Source organism: Triticum aestivum, chromosome 4B (genome assembly GCF_018294505.1).
Source record: "Triticum aestivum cultivar Chinese Spring chromosome 4B, IWGSC CS RefSeq v2.1, whole genome shotgun sequence".
NCBI classification, from domain to species: domain Eukaryota; kingdom Viridiplantae; phylum Streptophyta; class Magnoliopsida; order Poales; family Poaceae; genus Triticum; species Triticum aestivum.
Window position 1 is genome coordinate 37453051 of NC_057804.1, and position 14447 is coordinate 37467497.

Here is a 14447-nt window from a genome sequence, read left to right on the forward strand (position 1 = left end):
TAAGTGAAGATGTGGAACGTGCGGTGGAGCATGACCCCAATTTCAAGGGATCGATCAAGGGACATCGAGTGTTGAATCGACATAGGGCACGAGGGAATATGATGCTGATGGACGACTATTTTGTCCCCCATGAGCTATTCGAGTCCTTTTTTCATCATCGATTTCCGATGAGTTGAACTATGTTTGACTGCCTCTACAATGATGTACATGCCTATGATGACTACTTCATATTGAAGAAGGATGTCGTTGTGAATAATGGATCCTCTGGTTACTAGAAGTGCACATATGCATTGAGGATGCTTGCCGGTGGCATCGCAGATTTGTGGGACGAGTACCTATGAATGTCCGAACCACATGTCCCGAAGTCGTGGTCAGGTTTGCTACTGCATTGGTCAAGGTATTTGGACTGGAGTACTTTAGGGAACCAACTACCAAAGACACTACATGACCTATGGGACTTTCATAAGAAAGAGGATAGTCAAGTATGCTCGGATCCCTAGATTGCATGCACCGACCATGGAAGAATCACCCATATGCTCTACAAGAGCAATACCAGGGCCATTGCAAGAAATACACATCATTCTTAAAGTAGATGCATCACAAGACATCTGGATTTGACACTCTTTATTTGGAATGCCCGGGTCTCACAATGACATCAATGTGTTGCAGTGGTCTCCATTGTTTGCAAGGTTGTGTGTGTGAGAGAAGCCCCTCTGTGCAACTATACCATCAATGGTCATGACTACAACATGGGCTATTATCTTTGTGATGATATTTATCCTTCGCGTGCAACCTTCATTAAGACCATCTTCGATCCAAGGGGTGAGAACAGATTTAACTTTTCGCAAAGATAATAAAGAGCTAGAAACAATGTCGAGAGGGCATTTGGAGTGCCCAAGATTGTTTTGCAGTTGTCCGTGGACTTGCAAAAATATTGGATCCAGGAACATTATGGGACATGATGACAAATTGTGTGATCATGCACAACATGGTTTTGGAGGTTGAGGGTGACAAAGTTCGCCGCGGTCTGGAATTTGAGCCCATGGGTGATCCTATCCTACTTCCAGAGCAAAATCTGAATTCGATGACGTTTGAGAATTTTATCCATATGCATCAACAGATTTGCCATTGAGCAACTCATGAGCAGCTTCAGAATTATTTGATTGAGCATTTGTGGGCGCTTCGAGGGGAGAACTAAAAATGTGTCCGAATAAATTGAATTCAAATTCGAACCATTCTATGGAAAGTTCACGTCTGGACTGTAATATTTATGTTTGAATTATTGTAGCATTGGAATATTTTTACAACATGATTATGGATGAAGGATGAAGTGGTCCAAATATAGGAAAAAAGTGGCAGACATTGGGTACATAGAGTTGGACGGGCCGCCCCCTATCCCCTGTCCAAGGACATCAAATATACATAGTATGAAAAATATATCTAATGATGAATCTAATGAAGCTAATTTGGTATTGTAGATAATTGTATATTTTCCTATAAATTTGGTCAAACTTAATGAAGTTTGACTTAGGACAAACCTAGAACTTCAAACATTTTTAAACATAGGGAGTAGGATGCACTGACCGCTCTAATCATTAGGAGTTTTCTACAAATAATCACCTAATACTTAGAATCCTAACTAATCATGTCAAGATGGACACAATCCTAAGGAAGCTATCATCTACACAAATACATAGAAACAAATATCTTGTTGGTGAAAGCTCCATTGGAATACTTAAAAAAACCCTAACTGAATGAGTAGTTTTAGATGGTCTTTTATCTCACTTTTTTGGCTTTTGCAGAGTCATATAATCCAAAGTCTCACCCTTTACAATTTATGTTTATCTTTGCAAACATGAACCCCATTTAAACACTAATTTTATATCATAACAATTCAATTTCTATGTTTCGACCACATATTATTCGACAACATTTCAAATTCATAATTTTAAATGTTCAAATTAAAAATCACATAAAACTTATGTTATAAATGAACCAAAATACACACCACATTATCCCAAATAGTTTGTCATCACCCCACACAATATATCCTATGATCAAACATCATCCGAATGCAAAGCTCATGAAAAAGCAAAGATCATTCACATTGCACAAACACAATGAGCATCACACACCACGACCACCATTACTACTCACTGAAGTGTGCACTCCTCCAAAGTTTTTGAATATACCACCTATACACACTTATCATTTTTAGGTTCAACATATTAAGGTTATGCCAACTACCAATTTCTACCTAACTCTCTAAAAAAATATAAGTGAAGCATAAAGAGTTTAAAGTGTTTCTATTTAGACTAATTATCATGACACTACATAAGCTCTCCCAGATAATGTTGCTTAGGTGTGATGATTATAATGATCAATAATCAAAATAAGTAGATGCTCAAAGAACAACACATAATATATGAAAGAATAAAACCATAGGTCCAACCGAGACAAAACGATAGTTGTTGAAGAAGGGGGTTACCTTGGGCATCCCCAAGCTTAGAAGCTTGGGATATCTTACAATAATTCTTGTGGGTGCCCTCGGCACCCCCAAGATTGAGCGCTTGCATCTCCTGATTTCTCTCATATTACTCTCTCACCCGACTCATAAATATTCCAACCACACAAAATTTACTCATAACTCATGGGATAGGTTAGTATAAAGAACACTTCAATCTAACTGCGCCTCACTGTAGACTAATTATAAAGTTGTAACCCATCATTAGCTACTGTATGATAACACAATTTTAAAGTTCCCACACCCCTATGGGAACAATAAAATGCAAACATAAGTAACTAAAGACAATCATAACAACAATATGTCTAAGCAGAGCGAACAAGAGCAGTATGTGATGAAGTCATGTACCTGGGGTAGGGTCATGGACCTGTCCAAGGTACCCTCCCCCAGCGCATCTTTAGAAGAAGCCGTCTTCCAGTCGATCTAGAGGGACTCCACTCGACGGACTAGAAGACGCTCGAGGAACATGAAGACACTCGACCATGAAGACTCACTCGACCACCAGGAGTTCAAGATCTACTCTGTATCCAAACAGTCCGTAATTAAGTAGTCTTTATGGTCATGATGACACTTTATGTAAGGCGTTACCAGTAACGCCTGGCCTTAATGTACTTTAAACCCTCCGCTACGTGGGCTGGCTGGGGTCTTGGCATCTTCTATATAAGCCACCCCCTCCACTGGCAGAAGGGTTCGCACCCCTGTAACTCTCACACATATAATCTAGTCGACCGCCTCCGGGCACCGAGACGTAGGGCTGTTACTTCCTCCGAGAAGGGCCTGAACTCGTAAAACTCTTGTGTGCACAACTGCTCCATAGCTAGGATCTTGCCTCTCTTTAGTACCCCCCTACACTACTGTTAGACTTAGAACCACGACAGTTGGCGCCCACCGTGGGGCAGGTGTCTTAGCGACTTATTGGAGAAGTTGCAATTTTTCCGATTCCCATCATCATGGTTTCAGGTGGAGTTTTGCTTGAGGGCCGCGAGATCCGTCTCGGCGCGCTCACATTCGTCGCCGATGACTCTGCCTGGTTGTAGGAGGCTCCGCTCGACATTGACGCGCTCCCAGTCCGTGGAGCTACGCACTTTCGAGCGTGCACCCATGGTGTCCTTCTGCGGCAACCGTCGACCCAGTATCGACCGGTTTTTGTGTCATCCTCCCTCCCAATTTCCCACCGGCGTAAGCGCTCTGGTCGGTCGAGGCTTCAGCGGTGGGTGAGGCACGCGGTGTCTCACCAGTCGACCGCCGCCCAAGTCGCGGCAATCGAGCCCGACGAATCTCTCTACGGCCTATTCGACCTGTCGACTGGCTCCGCGGAGACTGCATCCGAGTGCGACAGCAGTGTTCCAGCGGCGGAGATCCTGATGGTCAACGGACCGCATGTTCCCCCAGGCTTTCCCGGTGCCGAGGGAGGCAACGGCGGAGGCGATCCATCGCAGTCCACGAGGAATACCTCCCCGAGCCCCTCAATTCGCAGCAGAGGGAAGAGCTTCGCCGCCGGAACGTGGATGCGCTTCACACTCCGATTGTTGGAGAAACCCCTGAGGCTCGCGCCTTGGAGGACGCGCGCTTGGCCAACCTGGCCGAACGCACCCGACTGGAGAACCTTCAGCGGGCACTCGACGAGCACGCGCGGCAACGGATTCTAGACTCCAGTCAACGCCAGCTCTTTCCACCTCCGACTCAGGTATATCGAACTCCGATTCAGAATCTAGCAGCTGCAGCCCGTATAGCAGAATCAATTCAGCCTTCCCACTCAGAGGCTGGCAGAGGCTTGATGCAGATCAGAGATTTGCTCCGGGCAGCAGGAGATCAGAATTCAGCTGTATCGCAGTCGTGGAACAGGATTCACAGCAGATCCGTGGCAGCAAATACGGTCCAGTCGGCTCATAGCCCCAGATCACCCCCGAGGCGTGAAGGGCGTGGTGACCGTCATGATCAGTACAGGAACCATGAGCAGTATGATCACCGATTCGATCACAACGATCGACGTCGAGTGCCTACTCCTCCCCCAAGGGGTGGATCTTATGTGCCTCGACAACAGGATGATAGACGCCAGCACAATGGCGGGCGAAGAATCCCAGTCGACTCCAGAGAACCAGGCTTTGATGCGTGATCCATCATCGTTCAAGGTCTGGTCGACCGGAACAGAGCTCACAGAGAGGGCAACGACAGAGATGTACCCACCAGCAGCCGAGTGCATGTCTCCAGACCAGAGTGTTTCAGCAGAGCCATCCGAGCCACAGTGATTCCTCCCAACTTCAGGTTGGCGACTGGAGTCAGTAAGTTCAACGGTGAGTCTAAGCGTGATACTTGGCTTGAGGACTACCGAGTGGCTGTCCAGATCGACGGCGGGAATGACGAGGTGGCCATGAAGCATCTGCCTCTTATGTTGGAAGGGTCAGCCAGAGCATGGCTAAATCAGTTGACACCCAACAGCATTTACACATGGGAGGACCTCTCCCGAGTGTTTGTCAGAACGTTCGAAGGAATGTGCAAGCGACCAACAGGACTGACAGAGTTGCAATCCTGTTTGCAGAAGTCGAATGAGACTCTGAGAGATTACATCCAGAGATGGATCATATTGCATCACACAGTGGAGAATGTATCTGATCACCAGGCAGTCTGCGCCTTCAAGGAAGGCGTAAAGTACAGGGAGCTAAGCCTGAAATTCGGTCGAACCGGAGACATGTCTCTGAGTCGAATGATGGAAATAGCCACCAAATATGCCAATGGTGAGGAAGAGGATCGGCTCCGGAGCAGCAAGCATAAGTCAGTCGCCCAAGAAACCGGAGGAGGGAACTCCAGTCGGAAGCAAAAGCGGAAAGCCGAGCCAGCTGCTCCTGGAGAAGCCCTGGCCGTGACTCAAGGAAAGTTCAAAGGAAAGCCCAAGGGGCCTTGGAATCCCAAAAAAGTAAAGGATAAAGAAGGAAATGACGTGATGGATTTGCCATGTCACATCCACACAAAGAAAGATGAAGAGGGTAATTTCATTTACCCGAAGCATACCACTCGACAGTGTCGACTTCTGATACAACAGTTCCAGGGGAAACAGCCCAAGGACAAGGAAAAGGAGTCGAACAAAGCTAAGGACAAGGGAGATAGTGACGAGGAATACCCTCAGGTCAATTCTACTCTGGTGATTTTTGCTGACGTTGAAAGCAAAAGTCGACTGAAAGTTATAAACCGAGAAGTGAATATGGTTGCTCCAGCAACACCAAATTATCTAAAGTGGTCTCAGACAACCATCACATTCGACCAGTCCGATCACCCGACGCACATAGCCACCCCTGGGAGGCAAGCTCTGGTGGTCGACCCAGTCGTTGAGGGCACTCGACTGACTAAAGTATTGATGGATGGTGGCAGTAGTTTGAATATACTGTACGCTGAGACGCTGAAAGGGATGGGCATTCCGATGTCCAGACTTAGTACAAGCAACATGAGTTTCTATGGAGTCATTCCTGGCAAGAAGGCCGCGTCACTCGGCCAGATTGCTCTTGATGTGGTTTTTGGTGATTCCAAGAACTTCCGCAAAGAGAAGCTGACATTTGAGGTTGTAGATTTCCAGAGTGCCTAACACGCTATTTTGGGCAGGCTAGCTTATGCATGTTTCATGGCTCGACCATGTTACGTGTACCTCAAATTAAAGATGCCTGGCCCTAAAGGCGTGATCACTATTACTTGTAATCGCAAGAAGGTAGAAGAGTGCTTCCAGAAAGGCTCAAAGATCGTCGATGCTCAGATGGTGGCAGAAGAGTGGCAGGAACACCAGAGGAACGCAGATCCGAGTGATTTGTTGCGAGCCAAAAAGCCTGTCACGGAGTCAGCATTCAAGTCATTCGGTGAGACAAAACCAGTTCACATCCACCCGACCGACCCCAACGCTGCTCCGACTCATATCTCCACAACACTCGACCCCAAATAGGAAGAAGCGCTCATCCAGTTCCTCTGTGAGAACTGAGACATCTTTGCATGGAAACCTTCTGACATGCCGGGTGTACCCAGGGGGCTGGCTGAGCATCGTCTATGAGTCGATTCAAAGGCAAAACCTGTCAAGGAACATCTGCGACGGTCCGCCGTCCAGAAAAGGAAGGCTATTGGCGAAGAGGTGGCTCGACTCTTAGCAACAGAGTTTATCCGAGAGATTTACCACTCTGAGTGGCTCGCCAATGTTGTCATGGTCCCCAAAAAGGACAACTCACTTCACATGTGCATTGATTTTAAACATATCAATCGGGCCTGCCCGAAAGATCATTTTCCTCTTCCCTGCATCGACCAAATAGTTGACTCGACTGCGGGATGTGAGCGACTGTCTTTCTTAGACGCTTATTCCGGGTACCATCAGATCCGTCTGTTTGGACCCGATGAGATCAAAACAGCTTTCATCACCCCATTTGGGTGCTTCTGTTATGTCACCATGCCATTCGGCCTCAAGAATGCCGGAGCCACGTTCATGAGGATGATTCAGAAGTGTTTGCTCACTCAAATCAGTCGGAATGTGGAAGCATACATGGATGACATTGTGGTCAAGTCACGGAAAGGTTATGACCTGCTGACTGACCTCGCTGAAACATTTGCCAACCTCAGGAGGTATGATATCAAGCTTAACCCATCCAAGTGCACATTCGGAGTTCCTGGTGGAAAGTTACTCGGTTTTCTCATTTTCGAACGAGGAATCGATGCAAACCCAGAGAAAGTGAGCACTATACTCCGAATGAAATGACCTGTGCGTGTGCACGATGTTCAAAAGCTTACTGGTTGCTTGGCCACTTTAAGTCGATTCATCTCTCGTCTCGGTGAGAAGGCATTGCCTCTTTACCGACTGATGAAGAAGTCACACAAGTTCGAGTGGACTCCTGAAGCTGACTCAGCGTTTGCAGAGTTAAAAACCCTGCTTTCCACCCAGCCGGTGCTTGCTGCCCCGATCAGCAAAGCGCCTTTGCTGATTTACATTGCAGCCACAGGACAAGTCGTCAGTACTGTACTTATGGTCGAGCGGGAAGAAGAAGGGAAAGCCTTCAAAGTTCAACGCACAGTATATTACATTTCTGAAGTCCTAACCCCATCAAAGCAAAGATGCCCTCATTATCAGAAGCTTGTATATGGGATCTATATGACCATGAAGAAAGTTGCTCACTACTTCTCTGACCATACCATCACAGTCGTCAGCGACGCCCCCTTATCAGAGATTCTGCACAACATAGATGCAACTGGCCGAGTGGCAAAATGGGCGATTGAACTTCTTCCCCCGGATATCAGATTTGAGGCAAAGAAAGCTATCAAGTCCCAAGCAATAGCAGATTTCCTCGCCGAGTGGACTGAACAGCAGTTACCGACCCAAGTTCACTTGGAACATTGGACTATGTTCTTCGATGGCTCTAAAATGTTGAATGGTTCCGGTGCCGGGGTAGTGTTGGTTTCCCCCCGAGGAGATAAGCTCAGATATGTACTCCAGATTCACTTTGATTCCTCCAATAATGAAGCAGAATATGAAGCACTCTTGTATGGGTTGCGTATGGCCATTTCACTCGGCGTCCGTCGCCCCATGGTCTACGGTGACTCGGATTTAGTGGTTAACCAAGTGATGAAGGAGTGGGACGTCAGAAGCCCAGCCATGACTGGTTACTGCAATGCAGTCAGAAAGCTGGAAAAGAAATTTGAGGGATTAGAGCTCCATCACGTCCCCCGACTGAAAAATCAAGCAGCCGACGACTTGGCGAAGATAGGTTACAAAAGAGAAGCCATCCCGAGTGGCGTGTTTTTTTCACACGCCGTCAGTACAAGAAGATCCTTTCACTGAAGAAGCCTCGCAGCCAAAAAGCGCCATAGATCCGACTGAAGTCGAGGTCCCAGCTGTGGTCGACTTAATCATGGAAGTTCTGGTTATTACTCCCGACTGGACAGTGCCCTATATCGCGTATATTCTAAAGAAAGAGCTCCCAGAGAATGAAGAAGAGGCTCGAGAGGTCGTTCGTCGATCCAAGGCCTTTACCGTCATGATGGGACAGTTGTACAGAGAAAGCACAACTGGAGTCAGCCAGAAATGCATAACACCGGAAGAGGGTCGAATGATTCTCAACGATATCCACTCGGGGACCTGTGGCCATCATGCGTCCTCTCGGACCATTGTGGCTAAAGCATACCGAGCGGGTTTTACTGGCCCAGAGCAAATGAAATGGCGAAAGAGATTGTCGACAGGTGTGAAGGATGTCAGTTCTACTCCAACATGTCACATAAACCCTCCTCAGCCTTGAAGACCATCCCGATCGTCTGGCCTTTCGTTGTTTGGGGTTTAGATATGGTCGGACCCTTGAGAACTGGCAGGAGCGGCTTCACCCATGTACTGGTGGCAGTCGACAAGTTCACCAAGTGGATCGAGGCCAAGCCCATTAAAAATCTTGATGCTGGCACTGCCATCAGCTTCATCAGAGAATTAATATTCAGATATGGAGTTCTGCATAGCATCATCACTGATAATGGGTCAAACTTCGACTCCGATCAATTCAAAGCTTTCTGCGCTTCCCAAGGCACACGAGTCGACTATGCTTCAGTCGCCCACCCCCAGTCGAATGGACAAGCAGAAAGAGCAAATAGCCTAATTCTCAAAGGACTGAAACCCCAGTTGATGCGCGACCTCAAGCACGCAGCAGGCGCGTGGGTCGATGAACTCCCATAAGTTCTTTGGGGATTGAGGACTACCCCAAATCGGTCGACTGGGAGGACTCCATTCTTCCTGGTCTACGGGGCTGAGGCGGTCCTGCCAAGTGACCTGCTTCACAATGCGCCGCGAGTCGAGCTCTACTCTAAAGCTGAAGCAGAACAAGCCCGGCAGGATGCAGTCGACCTCCTAGAAGAAAGAGAGTTGGCCATGATCCGATCAACCATCTATCAACAAGACTTGCATCGATTCTACGCCAGAAATGTGAAGAGCCGAGCCTTCCAAGAAGGAGACTTGGTCCTCCGAGTGGACCAACAGAAGCCACACAAACTCGCCCCTACTTGGGAAGGCCCCTTCATTGTTACCAAAGTTCTCCACAATGGAGCATACCATTTGTACAACGTCGATCGCCAGATTGACGAGCCACGAGCTTGGAATGCGGATCTGCTCCGCCCCTTTTATACTTAAGTATTCACTCGAATGAGTTGTAATAAAAGTACTTCTGTAATTTATTTATCAAAGACAAGAGTTTTATAATTTTCCCAGTGATTGTTGTTATCTTCTTCCACATAAAACAGTCCCCCCAGCGGGTGGCTTAGCTGCGAATCCGTTTCGCCTAAGTTTGTAAAAGAAAATCCTACCGAGTGGTAAGCCAGCCTTCCACTCGGAGGCTTAGCTGCGAATCCGTTTCGCCTAAGTTTAAACAAAATCCTACCGAGTGGAGAGCAAACCTCCCACTCGGGGGCTTAGCTGCAGCCTAGTGCTCGCCTAAGTTTTTGAAAATCCTACCGAGTGGTAAGCCAGCCTTCCACTCGGAGGCTTAGCTGCAACCCAGTGCTCGCCTAAGTTTTTGAAAATCCTACCGAGTGGTAAGCCAGCCTCCCACTCAGGGGCTTAGCTGCAGCCCAGTGCTCGCCTAAGTTTTTGAAAATCCTACCGAGTGGTAAGCCAGCCTTCCACTCGTAGGCTTAGCTGCAGCCCAGTGCTCGCCTAAGTTTTTGAAAATCCTACCGAGTGGTAAGCTAGCCTTCCACTAAGGGGCTTAGCTGCAGCCCAGTGTTCGCCTAAGTTTTTGAAAATCCTACCGAGTGGTAAGCCAGCCTTCCACTCGGAGGCTTAGCTACAACCTAGTGTTCGCCTAAGTATAAAATACAACGTGCGCTCCGCAAGGAGGACGAGGCGCAGGACGACTCCTGCCTTCTCCTTCCGAGCTACGCCACAAATACAACGTGCGCTCTGCAAGGAGGACGAGGCGCAGGTCGACTCCTGCCTTCTCCTTCCGAGCTACGCCACAAATACAATGTGCGCTCCGCAAGGAGGATGAAGCGCAGGTCGACTGCTATCTTCTCCTTCGGTGGTACACCATAGAAATCCTACCGAGTGGTGAGCAAACCTCCCACTCGGGGGCTTAGCTGCAGCCCAGTGCTCGCCTAAGTTTCTGAAATCCTACCGATTGGAGAGCAAACCTCCCACTCGGGGGCTCAGCTGCAGCCCAGTGCTCGCCAAAGTTTCTGAAATCCTACCGAGTGGAGAGCAAACCTCCCACTCGGAGGCTTAGCTGCAGCCCAGTGCTCACCTAAGTTTCTTAAAATCCTACCGAGTGGTGAGCAAACCTCCCACTCGGGGGCTTAGCTGCAACCCAGTGCTCGCCTAAGTTTCTTAAAATCCTACCGAGTGGTGAGCAAACCTCCCACTCGGGGGCTTAGCTGCAGCCCAGTGCTCGCCTAAGTTTCTTGAAATCCTACCGAGTGGAGAGAAAACCTCCCACTCGGGGGCTTAGCTGCAGCCCAGTGCTCGCCTAAGTTTCTTAAAATCCTACCGAGTGGCGAGGAAGCCTCCCACTCGGAGACTTAGATGCAGCCTAGTGCTCGCCTAAGCGTGACGAGTACAAGTCGATTGTGCTTCGTACCGACCTGCAAAAGAGCATCACAAGCACTAGTATATATTCCAAGCAAAAGATGATGATCGTTCGAAGGCAGAAGCAAACATATTCGACGGCAAACCTAAATTCAGATAATGTCTTACAGATCCAGAAGTGCTCAGGCACCAAGCTTGTTAAAGTTTGTCGGTTACAAAAACTACTCGGCATTCCGAGGCAAATTTAAAGTATCAAGCATAGAAGTTTTTTACCCCTCCCGAGGAGGGCTGGAAGGCGCAACAAACTCGCCCAGGTCGATTCCATCTGCGATCCGAGTGGCAGCAGTGATGAAGGTCTCCATGAAGGATCGGAAGTCATGCTTCTTGGTATTGGCCACCTTGAGAGCTGCCAGCTTGTCTTCTCGCGCATCCTTGCAGTGGACACGGACAAGAGATAGAGCAACGTCGGCACCGCACCTGGCATAAGACTTCTTCCATTCTTGCACTCGACTTGGAACTTCGTTCAGTCGAGTCATCAGGGACTCAAGGTCATTCTGAAGTGCTTCTCCTGGCCAGAGCACCGTGTCGATGTGTGACGTCGCAACCTTCAGCCTTGCAAGATAGTCAACAACGGCAGCAACGCGAGACTCGAGTCGGAGCATGCTCATGGCAGTTTCATCCTTCACAGGAGAGTTGATGGGATCCAGGCTCGTCTCCAGTCGACCAGTCTCCTCCTTAAAGTTCTGGCAGAACTCTGTAGACACAACCTCAAAGTTAAGGCAACAGTTTTGTGGCGAGGTCAAAATTAAAAAGCCTGTCAGATACAAAGGGTTACCTTCAAGCATGAGGAATAGCTTCTTGGCGAGTCCTCCCAGATAAGCCTCCAGATCATTCTTCTTTCCCACCAGTTCGCTAGTTTGTCACTCAGGACCATCTTGTCATTCTTCAGTTGAGTGACCTCCTAGTTGGCCACGTCGAGAGCAGCTTTCAGATTAGTGTTTTCCTCTTCAAGTTTTCCGATCGAAGCCAACTTTTCTTCTGCGAGCCTGGTCTTCTCGGAAGCTGCTTTCTGCGCCTCAGCGAGGTCAAGATCCTTCTTCTTCAGAGAATCCCTCAGTTTATCTGTAAAATCACAGTAAGATCAGACTCGGGGATAGACAAGAAGCAAAGGCAGTCGTCAAGATTCTCACCAAACATACCTTTTGCCTCCTCCTTCGCCTTCGTGGAGTTCTCTTGGACGAGCTTCATATCAAGTTTGAGTTGGATATGCTTGTTCTCCAATTCAGTATAACGAGCTGAAAGCTCGCAAGATTTCTGCAAAAAACCAATCAACAGACGTCAAAGATAGGTCACTTCCGAGTGACTAAGAGAAAAATTGTAGTATTTCTAAGACTACAGCTGAATCTAAACATTCAACTGTAGTCTCGGGGACTACACCCAGTGGGTGCACTCAGCGTGCCCCCACTAGTTTCATCAGCTAGACTCAGAGTTGATCAGTCGACCAAAAAAAAAGAGTGTGTGTGTTCTTCAGACTATAGTCGACTGCCAGTAGTCGACCACAGTCTCGGGGACTACACCCAGTGGGTGCACTCCGCGTGCCCCCACCGGTTTTTGATTCCATTCGACCAGATCAAGTGAAGACAGTAAAAAAACTCAAGACATAAAGACTATGGCCCACTGCCAGCAGTCGACCATAGCCTTGGGGACTACACCCAGTGGGTGCACTCAGCGTGCCCCCACCAACCCAGAATCTCAATCGACACACCTAGTGGAACACCCAGTGGGCGTACGACAGATACTAAAATTTTCAGAAAGAAAAGTTTTCAGATACCATATCCTAACAGAACAGGCAGTGGCCGACCAACCCGAACATTGCTCTGAAGGGCTGAACTGGCGTCATAAGCTGCTTGACTGGCGTCTCGGATCGCCTTCACTTGCTCCATCATAACCCCCGCCTGGCGTATGGCTTCTTTTGCAGCGCTTGCTTGGTCTTCAGGGACGTGGTGGGCAGAGAAAAGTGAAGGCTGACCGGCACTCGATGACGAAGGGCGACCACTCGTCAGCGGCACCGCAAAGGATACGGTAGGCCGAGTGACACTGTCACCCTCCGCAACCAACGTCTCAGGTGCCGATACGACCTGAGCTGCCTTGCCAGTGGACGCTCTCCTATTCCTTCTCTGCCTCAGTGGTTCCTCGTCTTCATCATCATCAGGAAGATCAATGATGATATTAGATGGAGCTGCAGAAAAGAGTCAAAGTTAAAAATGAAGATCCCACCGACTGAAAACGAAACTTCAAAGGTCATACCAGGGTTGGAAGTGACGGCATCCTCCATTTCTTGATCTTCAGGTCTGGCCGAGGTATCAGAAGTAGCAGCACTGCAGTTTCAGAAATCAGTCGGTCAGCTAACGAGTCGACCAAGAATAAATCCATGAGAAACAAGAGGACACAAGTTATGTCATTACCCAGAAATAGTGGGAATCACCATCTTCATCTTCGGTAAAGCCTTCGTCGGCTTCGACGGCACCACTCGAGATTGCTTCGGCGCTTTCTCAGTCGGCGCCGGAGAGGTCGTCCGAGGACGCTTGGTCGATTGCACAACAGGCGCGGCCCCCTTGCCGCGCTCGACTGCAGGGTCATGGGCAAGCTTGGACCTTCTTTCAGAACGAGAAGGCGCTACTTCCTCCTCCTCCTCCTCATCGGAGCCAGCATTTTCATCACCCTCGTCACCATCCAATTCCCACTCCTCTTGACTTTCACCTCCACTTCCCTTCTCCTCCTTGGTCTGTGCTTGCGCCCCGTTGGGCATCGAATACAACTCAGTGGTAGCCTGAAAGACAACAAACAAGACAAAAGTTGATCGACCGAGCCACTGCAAAGCAGAATGGACGAAACATGATTACAGCTGGAGATAAGTAGTCATACCTTGTATGGTTCATAAGATTGGTCGAGTGGCGGGATCCTCCTGGCCCCATGAGGGTTGTCCTTATTTCCTGTGATGGCCGTCATCCACCTCTCCAGTGTGACGTCGTCAACCTCCTCTGGGTGGACCCGAGTAGTGTCTTCCGTACCAGAGTACAACCACATCGGGTGGCCTTGGTATTGGAGTGGCTGGATGCGCCGTCGAAGGAAAACCTCCAGAAGATCCATGTGCTAGTCACACCGTCGCGAATGAGTTGGACTACACGCTCCATCAACATTTTAACCTGAGCCTTCTCCTCCGGAATTACTTTCAGAGAAGACGGCTTGTTCACTCGACTCATGGTGAAGGGAGGGAGCCCAGTCGACTGCCCGGGCGTCGACCGGTCTTGGCAATAGAACCAGGTCGACTGCCACCCTCTAACTGACTCGGGAAGGGTCATAGCTGGAAAGGCACTCTTACTCCTCATCTGGACCCCAAGACCCTCG